This window comes from Oncorhynchus tshawytscha, linkage group LG05, assembly GCF_018296145.1.
Source record: "Oncorhynchus tshawytscha isolate Ot180627B linkage group LG05, Otsh_v2.0, whole genome shotgun sequence".
NCBI lineage: Eukaryota > Metazoa > Chordata > Actinopteri > Salmoniformes > Salmonidae > Oncorhynchus > Oncorhynchus tshawytscha.
Window position 1 is genome coordinate 72,136,893 of NC_056433.1, and position 12,123 is coordinate 72,149,015.

Below are 12,123 nucleotides of genomic sequence, written 5' to 3' on the forward strand. Positions count from 1 at the left end.
ATGGCTCATAATAATGGTTGAAACAGAGTCAATGGAATGGCATCAAACACATGGAAATCATGTGTTTGATGTATTTGTTTCCATTCCACTTATTCCACTCCAGCCATTACCATGAGCCCGCTCTCCCAAATTAAGGTGCCACCAATCTCCTGTGGCACAAACCCATACTTCAGTCCACATCATCCACAGTCTCTGTGTGAGACAGCGAGACAGAGAGAGTGATGTGTGTGTGTGTGTTAGGGTTGGGTCTGCATATGATATCGAGTATCTGCGATATTTGACATTGACGGTATATGGTTGAGAAATCGTGATGTACAAGACGATACCCTATTTGAACTTTACAAATCAAACCTGTATCAATATGTTCAAAGTCTAAATGAATTAACTAGGCCTTGTTTTTTTTTCGCTATAAGAGTATTTATCATGAGAAGGCGACTATAATATCATAAATAAGCACACAAATAGCACAGTCTGGAATTATTTTGTCGGTAACTGTGTAAAATGCATACTATTTGGGTGATTTGTATGTTGTGTGTGTGGTGGGGGGATCCAGACAGCCTGTGGATGTGTGTCTGGGTGATATGCACCTCCAGGAGATGATGGGATTCCTGTTAGCACTTCCTGCTCTAGAGTGGCAGGCGCACACACACACACACACACACACACACACACACACACACACACACACACACACACACACACACACACACACACACACACACACACACACACACACACACACACACACACACACACACACACACACACACACACACACACACACACACACTCATTTCCCCTGCAGCTTCCTGGTGTGGCTGTGGCTCAGGTTTGGTTGCTACTCATTGTCAGGTGTGGATCTCTGTGGTCAAATGCGATTATTAACGCGGAGCTAATTGAGATTTACTCCTTATGGAACAGAGGGAATCATACTACTGGGATCTGAGTCATAGTTTAGCCTCCTGTCCTCTCCCGTCTTCCTCCTGTCTACCATCTTCCTCTCTCTACCTTTCTCTCCTTCTCTTCCCCTCTCTTTCTCTTTCTCTCTCTCCCCCTTTCTCTCTTCATTGCCCTGTCATTCCTAAGTGTGTCTTAGTGTGTGTGTGTCTTCCCCCTCTGCCTCTATCACCTGGCCATTAGAGTGAGAATGATGGTCCGATGGTCCCCCATGTCTCGCTGCTCCAAAAATAACAGCCCATTTCCCGCCTGTTAAGAGGCGATTTCACACCAATCTGAGCCGCATTGCCTGGGCTTGTTAGAGAGAGAGAGAGAGTGGTGGAAGGAGATGAAGAAAGAGACAGAGAGTGATATACAAAACATTAGGAACACCTGCTCTTTCCATGACAGACTGACCAGGTGAATCCAGGTGAAATCTATGATCCTTTATTGATTTCACCTGTTAAATCCACTTCAATCAGTGTAGATGAAGAGGAGGAGACAACCTTCTTCCCACTAACACCCCTCCTTCTTCCCATTGACACCCCTCCTTCTTCCCACTAACAAACCTCCTTCTTCCCATTGACACCCCTCCTTCTTTCCCTCCTCCTTTTCCACTAACACCCCTCCTTCTTCCCACTTTAACAAACCTCCTTCTTCCCATTGACACCCCTCCACCCCTCCATTCTTCCCATTGACACCCCTCCTTCTTCCCATTGACACTAACAAACCTCCTTCTTCCCATTGACACCCCCCTTCTTCCTTGACACCCCTCCTTCTTCCCCACCCCTCCTTCTTCCCATTGGCACCCCTCCTTCTTCCCACTAACACCCCTCCTTCTTCCCACTGACACCCCTCCTTCTTCCCACTGACACCCCTCCTTCTTCCCATTGACACCCCTCCATCTTCCCACTGACATCCCTCCATCTTCCCACTAACACCCCTCCTTCTTCCCACTAACACCCATCCTTCTTCCCATTGACACCCCTCCATCTTCCCACTAACAAATGGCACCCTATTTCCTATATAGTGCACTATAGTTCACATAGAACTCTGGTCAAAAGTAGTACATTATGTAGGGAATTGCTATTGGGGACGTACACTACCTGTAACTATTAACTGTATCGATCACTAGTTCAGAGATGTCCTTAGACGAGTCCTGAAAGCTCAATACATTATTCATTGCAAGAGAGGAAATTTAGTTAGATAGAGAATGTGTGTTTGTGGGCTAATTTGACCTACCGTCATGTAGCTTATGGGCATACACACACACATCCATGCACACACACATCCATGCACACACACATCCATGCACACACACATCCATGCACACACACATCCATACAAACGCATCCATGCACACACACATCCATGCACACACACATCCATACAAACGCATCCATGCACACACACATCCATGCACACACACATCCATACAAACGCATCCATGCACACACACATCCATGCACACACACATCCATGCACACACACATCCATGCACACACACACATCCATACACATACACACCCATGCACACACACACATCCATGCACACAAACATCCATACACACACATCCATACACACACACATCCATACAAACGCATCCATGCACACACACATCCATACACACACATCCATACACACACGCATCCACACACACATCCATGCACACACACACGCATCCATACACACACATCCACACACACACACACACGTCCATTCACACGCGTCCATACACAGACACACATCCATGCACACACACATCCATGCACACACACACATCCATGCACACACACATCCATACAAACGCATCCATGCACACACACATCCATGCACACACACATCCATACAAATGCATCCATGCACAAACACATCCATGCACACACACATCCATACAAATCATCCATGCACACACACATCCATACAAACACATCCATGCACACACACATCCATGCACACACACACATCCATGCACACAAACATCCATACACACACACATCCATACAAACGCATCCATGCACACACACATCCATACACACACATCTATACACACACGCATCCACACACACATCCATGCACACACACACGCATCCATACACACACATCCATACACACACATCCACACACACACACACGTCCATTCACACGCGTCCATACACAGACACACATTCATGCACACGCATTCATATACACACATCCATACACACACACCTCCATCCTATGCTAGCTTGCTACCGATGGCCCCAACCAATCGCCATGACCCCAACCAACCTCACTACTCACTGGACCCTTTTGATCACTCGACTAAGCATGCCTCTCCTTAATGTCAATATGCCTTGCTGTTCTGGTTAGTGTTTATTGGCTTATTTCACTGTAGAGCCTCTAGTCCTGCTCACTGTACCTTATCCAACATATTAGTTCCACCACCCACACATGCGATGACATCTCCTGGTTTCAATGATGTTTCTATAGACAATATCTCTCTCATCATCACTCAATACCTAGGTTTACCTCCTCTGTATTCACATCCTACCGTATCTTTGTCTGTACATTATACCTTGAAGCTATTTCATCGCCCCCAGAAACCTCCTTTTACTCTCTGTTCCAGACGTTCTAGACAATTAATTCTCATTGCTTTTAGCCATACCCTTATCCTACTCCTCCTCTGTTCCTCTGGTGATGTAGAGGTGAATCCAGGCCCTGCAGTGCCTAGCTCCTCTCCTATTCCCCAGGCGCTCTCTTTTGATGACTTCTTTAACCGTAATAGCCTTGGTTTCATGCATGTTAACATTAGAAGCCTCCTCCCTAAGTTTGTTTTATTCACTGCTTTAGCACACTCTGCCAACCCGGATGTTCTAGCTGTGTCTGAATCCTGGCTTAGGAAGACCACCAAAAATTCTAGCTGTGCTTTGGACACCATATGTGAACTGATTGCCCCCATCTATCTTCAGAGCTCGTGCTGCTAGGCGACCTAAACTGGAACATGCTTAACACCCCAGCCATCCTACAATCTAAGCTTGATGCCCTCAATCTCACACAAATTATCAATGAACCTACCAGGTACCTCCCCAAAGCCCGTAAACATGGGCTCATGTTATATCATCCTAACCAACTTGCCCTCTAAATACACCTCTGCTGTCTTCAACCAAGATCTCAGCGATCACTATCTCATTGCCTGCATCCGTAATGGGTCAGCGATCAAACGACCTCCACTCATCACTGTCAAACGCTGGAAGGATATTGATCTCATCCTGTCAGTAGAGGATGCCTGTTTTTTTTTTAAATGCTTTCCTAACCAGCTTAAATAAGCATGCCCCATTCAAGAAATTTAGAACCAGGAACAGATATAGCCCTTGGTTCTCCCCATACCTGACTGCCCTTAACCAACACAAAAACATCCTATGGCGTTCTGCATTAGCATCGAACAGCCCCCGTGATATGCAGCTTTTCAGGGAAGCTAGAAACCAATATACACAGGCAGTTAGAAAATCCAATGCTAGCTTTTTCAAGCAGAAATTTGCTTCCTGCAACACTAACTCAAAAAAGTTCTGGGACACTGTAAAGTCCATGGAGAATAAGAACACCACCTCCCAGCTGCCCACTGCACTGAAGATAGGAAACACTGTCACCACTGATAAATCCACTATAATTGAGAATTTCAATAAGCATTTTTCTATGGCCGGCCATGCTTTCCACCTGGCTACCCTTACCCCGGTCAACAGCACTGGACCCCCCACAGCAACTCGCCCAAGCCTTCCCCATTGCTCCTTCTCCCAAATCCAGTCAGCTGATGTTCTGAAAGAGCTGCAAAATCTGGACCCCTACAAATCAGCCGGGCTAGACAATCTGGACCCTTTCTTTATAAAATTATCTGCCGAAATTGTTGCCACCACTATAACTAGCCTATTCAACCTCTCTTTCGTGTCGTCTGAGATTCCCAAAGATTGGAAAGCAGTTGCGGTCATCCCCCTCTTCAAAGGGGGACACACTCTTGACCCAAACTGTTACAGACCTATATCTATCCTACCCTGCCTTTCTAAGGTCTTCGAAAGCCAAGTCAACAAACAGATTACCGACCATTTCAAATCTCACCATACCCTCTCTGCTATGCAATCTGGTTTCAGAGCTGGTCATGGGTGCACCTCAGCCACACTCAAGGTCCTAAACGATATCTTAACCGCCATCGATAAGAAACGTTGCTGTGCAGCCGTATTCATTGATCTGGCCAAAGCTTCTGACTCTGTCAATCACCACATCCTCATCGGCAGACTCGACAGCCTTGGTTTCTCAAATGATTGCCTCGCCCGGTTCACCAACTACTTATCTGATAGAGTTCAGTGTGTCAAATCAGAGGGTCTGTTGTCCGGACCTCTGGCAGTCTCTATGGGGGTGCCACAGGGTTCAATTCTTGGACTGACTCTCTTCTCTGTATACATCAATGATGTCACTCTTGCTGCTGGTGAGTCTCTGATCAACCTCTACGCAGACGACACCATTCTGTATACTTCTTGCCCTTCTTTGGACACTGTGTTAACAACCCTCCAGGCAAGCTTCAATGCCATACAACTCCCCTTCCGTGGCCTCCAATTGCTCTTAAATACAAGTAAAACTAAATGCATGCTCTTCAACCGATCGCTGCCTGCACCTGACTGCCTGTCCTACATCACTACTCTGGACGGCTCTGACTTAGAATACGTGGACAACTACAAATACCTAGGTGTCTGGTTAGACTGTAAACTCTCCTTCTAGACCCACATCAAACATCTAAATCTAGAATTGGCTTCCTATTTCGCAACAAAGCATCCTTCACTCATGCTGCCAAACATACCCTTGTAAAACTGACCATCCTACCAATCCTCGACTTCGGTGATGTCATTTACAAAATAGCCTCCAATACCCTACTTAACAAATTGGATGCAGTCTATCACAGTGCCACCCGTTTTGTCATCAAAGCCCCATATACTACCCACCATTGCGACCTGTACGCTCTTGTTGGCTGGCCCTCGCTTCACACTCGTCGCCAAACCCACTGGCTCCATCTACAAGACCCTGCTAGGTAAAGTCCCCCCTTATCTCAGCTCGCTGGTCACCATAGCATCCCCCACCTGTAGCACGCGCTCCAGCAGGTATATCTCTCTGGTCACCCCCAAAACCAATTCTTTCTTTGGCCGCCTCTCCTTCCAGTTCTCTGCTGCCAATGATTGGAACGAACTACAAAAATTTCTGAAACTGGAAACACTTCTCTCCCTCACTAGCTTTAAGCACCAGCTGTCAGAGCAGCTCACAGATTATTGCACCTGTACATAGCCCCATCTATAATTTAGCCCAAACAACTACCTCTTTCTCTACTGTATTTATTTTATTTATTTATTTTACTTCTTTGCACCCAATTATTTTTATTTCTGCTTTGCACATTCTTCCACTGCAAATCTACCATTCCAGTGTTTTACTTGCTATATTGTATTTACTTTGCCACCATGGCCTTTTTTTTGCCTTTACCTCTCTTCTCACCTCATTTGCTCACATCGTATATAGACTTGTTTCTACTGTATTATTGACTGTATGTTTGTTTTACTCCATGTGTAACTCTGTGTTGTTGTATGTGTCGAACTGCTTTGCTTTATCTTGGCCAAGTCGCAATTGTAAATGAGAACTTGTTCTCAACTTGCCTACCTGGTTAAATAAAGGTGAAATAAATAAACATCCATACACACATATCCATACACACACATCCATACACACACATCCATTCACACGCATCCATGCACACGCATCCATGCACACATTCTGTTTACTGTACCCACTGAAGGAGAACAGAGTTCCATGCTAATGTGTTGCCATGGGAACCATGATATTAGCGAAGCCACAATGGAAAGAAACAGATATATCTAGTGAAGACCCCCTCAACTAACAACACGTAGCATGACCCACCATCGACCCATGTACCTCACACCCTTAGCATGACCCATGTACCTCACACCCTTAGCATGACCCACGTACCTCACACCCCTAGCACGATCCACCCTCGACCCACGTAACTCACACCCTTATCACGACCCACCCTCAACCCACGTACTTCACACCCCTAGGATGACCCACCCTAGTTCCACCCACCTCACACCCCTAGGACGACTCACCTTAGACCAACCCACCTCACCCTGCTTTAAAACATAAAAAGTTCTGTTAACTCAAATGGTTTGAGGAAACCAATTGACTTGACTCCTTTGAGTAAAACAACTCATTTGTAGTTTTAAAGTTAACAGTACTCAATTACAACCCAGACCATCCACCTCACCCATCAACTTGCATGGCAACAATATGGTGCACTTTACCAACATGTGGTATTATTATATTGTTATTATGTTATATGCCATTTAAAGCAACATACACTGTTGAGATACACTAGTGAGTCTTCACAATCTCTCACACACCTGCCCACACACTGTGTGTGCTTCTCAGAGGGAGTGTGTGCTTCTCAGAGGGAGTGTGTGCTTCTCAGAGGGAGTGTGTGTGCTTCTTAGAGGGAGTGTGTGCTTCTCAGAGGGAGTGTGTGCTTCTCAGAGGGAGTGTGTGTGCTTCTCAGAGGGAGTGTGTGCTTCTCAGAGGGAGTGTGTGTGCTTCTTAGAGGGAGTGTGTGTGCTTCTCAGAGGGAGTGTGTGCTTCTCAGAGGGAGTGTGTGCTTCTCAGAGGGAGTGTGTGCTTCTCAGAGGGAGTGTGTGCTTCTCAGAGGGAGTGTGTGTGCTTCTTAGAGGGGTGTGTGTGCTTCTCAGAGGGAGTGTGTGCTTCTCAGAGGGAGTGTGTGCTTCTTAGAGGAGTGTGTGTGCTTCTTAGAGGGAGTGTGTGCTTCTCAGAGGGAGTGTGTGTGCTTCTTAGAGGGAGTGTGTGTGCTTCTTAGAGTGTGTGCTTCTCAGAGGGAGTGTGTGCTTCTCAGAGGGAGTGTGTGTGCTTCTTAGAGGGAGTGTGTGCTTCTCAGAGGGAGTGTGTGTGCTTCTTAGAGGGAGTGTGTGTGTTTCTCAGAGGGAGTGTGTGCTTCTCAGAGGGAGTGTGTGTGCTTCTTAGAGGGAGTGTGTGTGCTTCTTAGAGGGAGTGTGTGCTTCTCAGAGGGAGTGTGTGCTTCTCAGAGGGAGTGTGTGCTTCTCAGAGGGAGTGTGTGTGCTTCTCAGAGGGAGTGTGTGCTTCTCAGAGGGAGTGTGTGTGTGTGTGTTTCTCAGAGGGAGTGTGTGTGCTTCTCAGAGGGAGTGTGTGCTTCTCAGAGGGAGTGTGTGCTTCTCAGAGGGAGTGTGTGCTTCTCAGAGGGAGTGTGTGCTTCTCAGAGGGAGTGTGTGTGCTTCTCAGGGGAGTGTGTGCTTCTCAGAGGGAGTGTGTGCTTCTCAGAGGGAGTGTGTGCTTCTCAGAGGGAGTGTGTGCTTCTCAGAGGGAGTGTGTGCTTCTCAGAGGGAGTGTGTGCTTCTCAGAGGGAGTGTGTGCTTCTTAGAGGGAGTGTGTGTGCTTCTCAGAGGGAGTGTGTGCTTCTCAGAGGGAGTGTGTGCTTCTCAGAGGGTGTGTGTGCTTCTCAGAGGGAGTGTGTGCTTCTCAGAGGGAGTGTGTGCTTCTCAGAGGGAGTGTGTGCTTCTCAGAGGGAGTGTGTGCTTCTCAGAGGGAGTGTGTGCTTCTCAGAGGGAGTGTGTGCTTCTCAGAGGGAGTGTGTGCTTCTCAGAGGGAGTGTGTGCTTCTCAGAGGGAGTGTGTGTGCTTCTCAGGGGAGTGTGTGCTTCTCAGAGGGAGTGTGTGCTTCTCAGAGGGAGTGTGTGCTTCTCAGAGGGAGTGTGTGCTTCTCAGAGGGAGTGTGTGTGCTTCTCAGAGGGAGTGTGTGCTTCTCAGAGGGAGTGTGTGTGCTTCTCAGAGGGAGTGTGTGCTTCTCAGAGGGAGTGTGTGCTTCTCAGAGGGAGTGTGTGCTTCTCAGAGGGAGTGTGTTCTTCTCAGAGGGAGTGTGTGCTTCTCAGAGGGAGTGTGTGCTTCTCAGAGGGAGTGTGTGCTTCTCAGAGGGAGTGTGTGTGCTTCTTAGAGGGAGTGTGTGTGCTTCAGAGGGAGTGTGTGTGCTTCTCAGAGGGAGTGTGTGCTTCTCAGAGGGAGTGTGTGTGCTTCTTAGAGGGAGTGTGTGTGCTTCTTAGAGGGAGTGTGTGTGCTTCTTAGAGGGAGTGTGTGTGCTTCTTAGAGGGAGTGTGTGCTTCTCAGAGGGAGTGTGTGTGCTTCTCAGAGGGAGTGTGTGCTTCTCAGAGGGAGTGTGTGCTTCTCAGAGGGAGTGTGTTCTTCTCAGAGGGAGTGTGTGTGCTTCTCAGAGGGAGTGTGTGTGCTTCTCAGAGGGAGTGTGTGCTTCTCAGAGGGAGTGTGTGTGCTTCTCAGAGGGAGTGTGTGCTTCTCAGAGGGAGTGTGTGCTTCTCAGAGGGAGTGTGTGCTTCTCAGAGGGAGTGTGTGTGCTTCTCAGAGGGAGTGTGTGCTTCTCAGAGGGTGTGTGTGTGCTTCTCAGAGGGAGTGTGTGCTTCTCAGAGGGAGTGTTGCTTCTCAGAGGGAGTGTGTCAGAGGGAGTGTGTGCTTCTCAGAGGGAGTGTGTGTGCTTCTCAGAGGGAGGATGTGTGCTTCTCAGAGGGAGTGTGTGTGCTTCTCAGAGGGAGTGTGTGTGCTTCTCAGAGGTAGTGTGTGTGCTTCTCAGAGGGAGTGTGTGTGCTTCTCAGAGGTAGTGTGTGTGCGCGAATCTAAATATCATCCAAATTATATCCAACATGGGAGTATACACACTTACATTACGGTAAGCGTGCCTGAAATTATTATAGTTCTACTGTACAATACTGTATAATAAAACATCAATTATTCCCAGCACCGCTGTCTTTAGTGAGTGTGTGTGTGTGTGTGTGTGTTTGTGTAGTGTGTGTGTGTGTGTTTACCAGTTTAGAAGGCTCAGGTGCTGAGTAATCTGCTGCTAATGAGCCTCTAAGTGCTTTGTCTCTCTCTTCCTCCCTCTCTCTCTATCTGTGTGTGTGTGTGTGTGTGTGTGTGTGTGTGTGTGCGCATCCCCTTTCCTTACCTCACCCTCAGGCCACATGTGGAATATGCACTTAATAGTAGTTTACCCAATGATCAACTAGTGGCCTCTCCAGTGTCCCACCACTTTCCTTCTTCATCTTCCACTTCCTCGTCATCTTCCTCATCCTTTTACGAGTGATATGACGTAGAACAGTGTTTATTTCTGTATATTTACTTGCCCGAGGGTTCTGTGTTTGTTTGTGCATGTTTGTGTGCAAGTGATTGTGTGTTTGTGTGTGTGTGCGGTTTGTGTCTGTGTTTGTGAGTGCACGTGTGTGTGTGTGTGTGTGTGTGTGTGTGTCAGGGCTTAACTGAATTAAGATAACTCGGGTTGGTGCGCTGCCCCGGATTGGGTTTTTGGAGTAAAAATCCTCCAGGGAAGCACTAATCCCTGACTTTTGGAAGCAATTTTATTCTCTAAGCAAAGCTTGCCCTCTCTCTCTGTCTTTATCTCATTCTTGCTCTCGCTTGCTCTCCCTGTATCTCCCTTTCTCTCTCTCTCATTCTCCCTCTCCCTCTCCCTCTCCTCTCCCTCTCCCTCTCCCTCTTCCTCTCTGTCTATTACTCTATTTATAGGTCTCTGCGTGTTTACATAGAGTCCCCCATCCTCCCAACTCCCATTTTCCCTCCTTCCTCCCTCCTCCCATCCTCCTCCTCCTATCCTTCCTCCCTCCTCCCACCCTCTCCCTCTCCTCCCATCCTCCCAACTCCCATTTTCCCTCCTTCCTCCCATCCTCCTCCTCCTATCCTTCCTCCCTCCTCCCACCCTCTCCCTCTCCTCCCATCCTCCCAACTCCCATTTTCCCTCCTTCCTCCCATCCTCCTCCTCCTATCCTTCCTCCCTCCTCCCACCCTCTCTCTCTCCTCCCCTCCTCCTACCGTTTTCCAACTATCACACCAACAAAATAATTAAGAGCAGGACATTTCTATTGACTGGCCTGGTCAGATAAAGGAGGGATAAAGACAGGCATAGAGATATATATGGACGGGCATGAAAGAGGTATAGAGGTATAGAAAGGGAGCGAGAGAGAGAACTATAAAGAGAGAGAGAAATAGGGAGAAAAAGACAGAGATACAGAGATGGGGCAGGGAGAGATAGAAAGGGAGAGAGACATTTGAAGTGACAGGTCAACCTCTATGTCTGTTCTGTTTAGACGAGATGGATAGAGATGAGGAGATAGAGAGGAGGGGGAGGCTACGTTTTTTCTCTGAGTGGAGAGAGAGTGGAGAGTAGAGGACAAGGAGGGATGGAGAGAAGGGGAGAAGAGGAGGGAGAGGCTATGTTTGTGCTCTGAGTGGAGAGAGAGCGGAGAGTAGAGGACAAGAAGGGATGGAGAGAAGGGGAGAAGAGGAGGGAGAGGCTATGTTTGTGCTCTGAGTGGAAAGAGAGCGGAGAGTAGAGGACAAGGAGGGATGGAGAGCTGAGAAGCGTTAATTTAGGGCAGCAACTAACATTTAGCCAATTATGGTAATGCTAACCATCAGTCCGGAGCAGCCCCACGGGGCTCTGGAGGTATACTTACTAACAGAGATAGCTAACAGTGTTTTGATACCACAGATGCTCCAGATGTATGCTAAAATAGCTAACATGCTACACTAACTCTGCTGACAGTGTTTTGATACCACAGACACTCTAGATGCATGCTAAAATAGCTAAGATGCTATGCTAACTCTTCTAACAGTGTTTTAATACCACAGACGCTCCAGATGCATGCTAAAATAGCTAACATGCTACACTAACAGTGTTTGGATAACAGTGGAGAAGGGAGAATAAATACACCAGCAGCACGCACGCACGCATGCACGCACGCACGCACGCACACACACACACACACACACACACACACACACACACACACACACACACACACACACACACACACACACACACACACACACACACACACACACACACACACACACACACACACACACACACACACACACACACACACACACACACACACACACACACACACACACACACACACACATACACGAAGACACACACACATGGTGCACACACACACAGAATACACACAATAAGAACCAGCTGACCAGATATGTGTCCTGTAGTGCATGTGACAATAAGATCACAGAAGACACATCATGTTCTCCCACACAGAC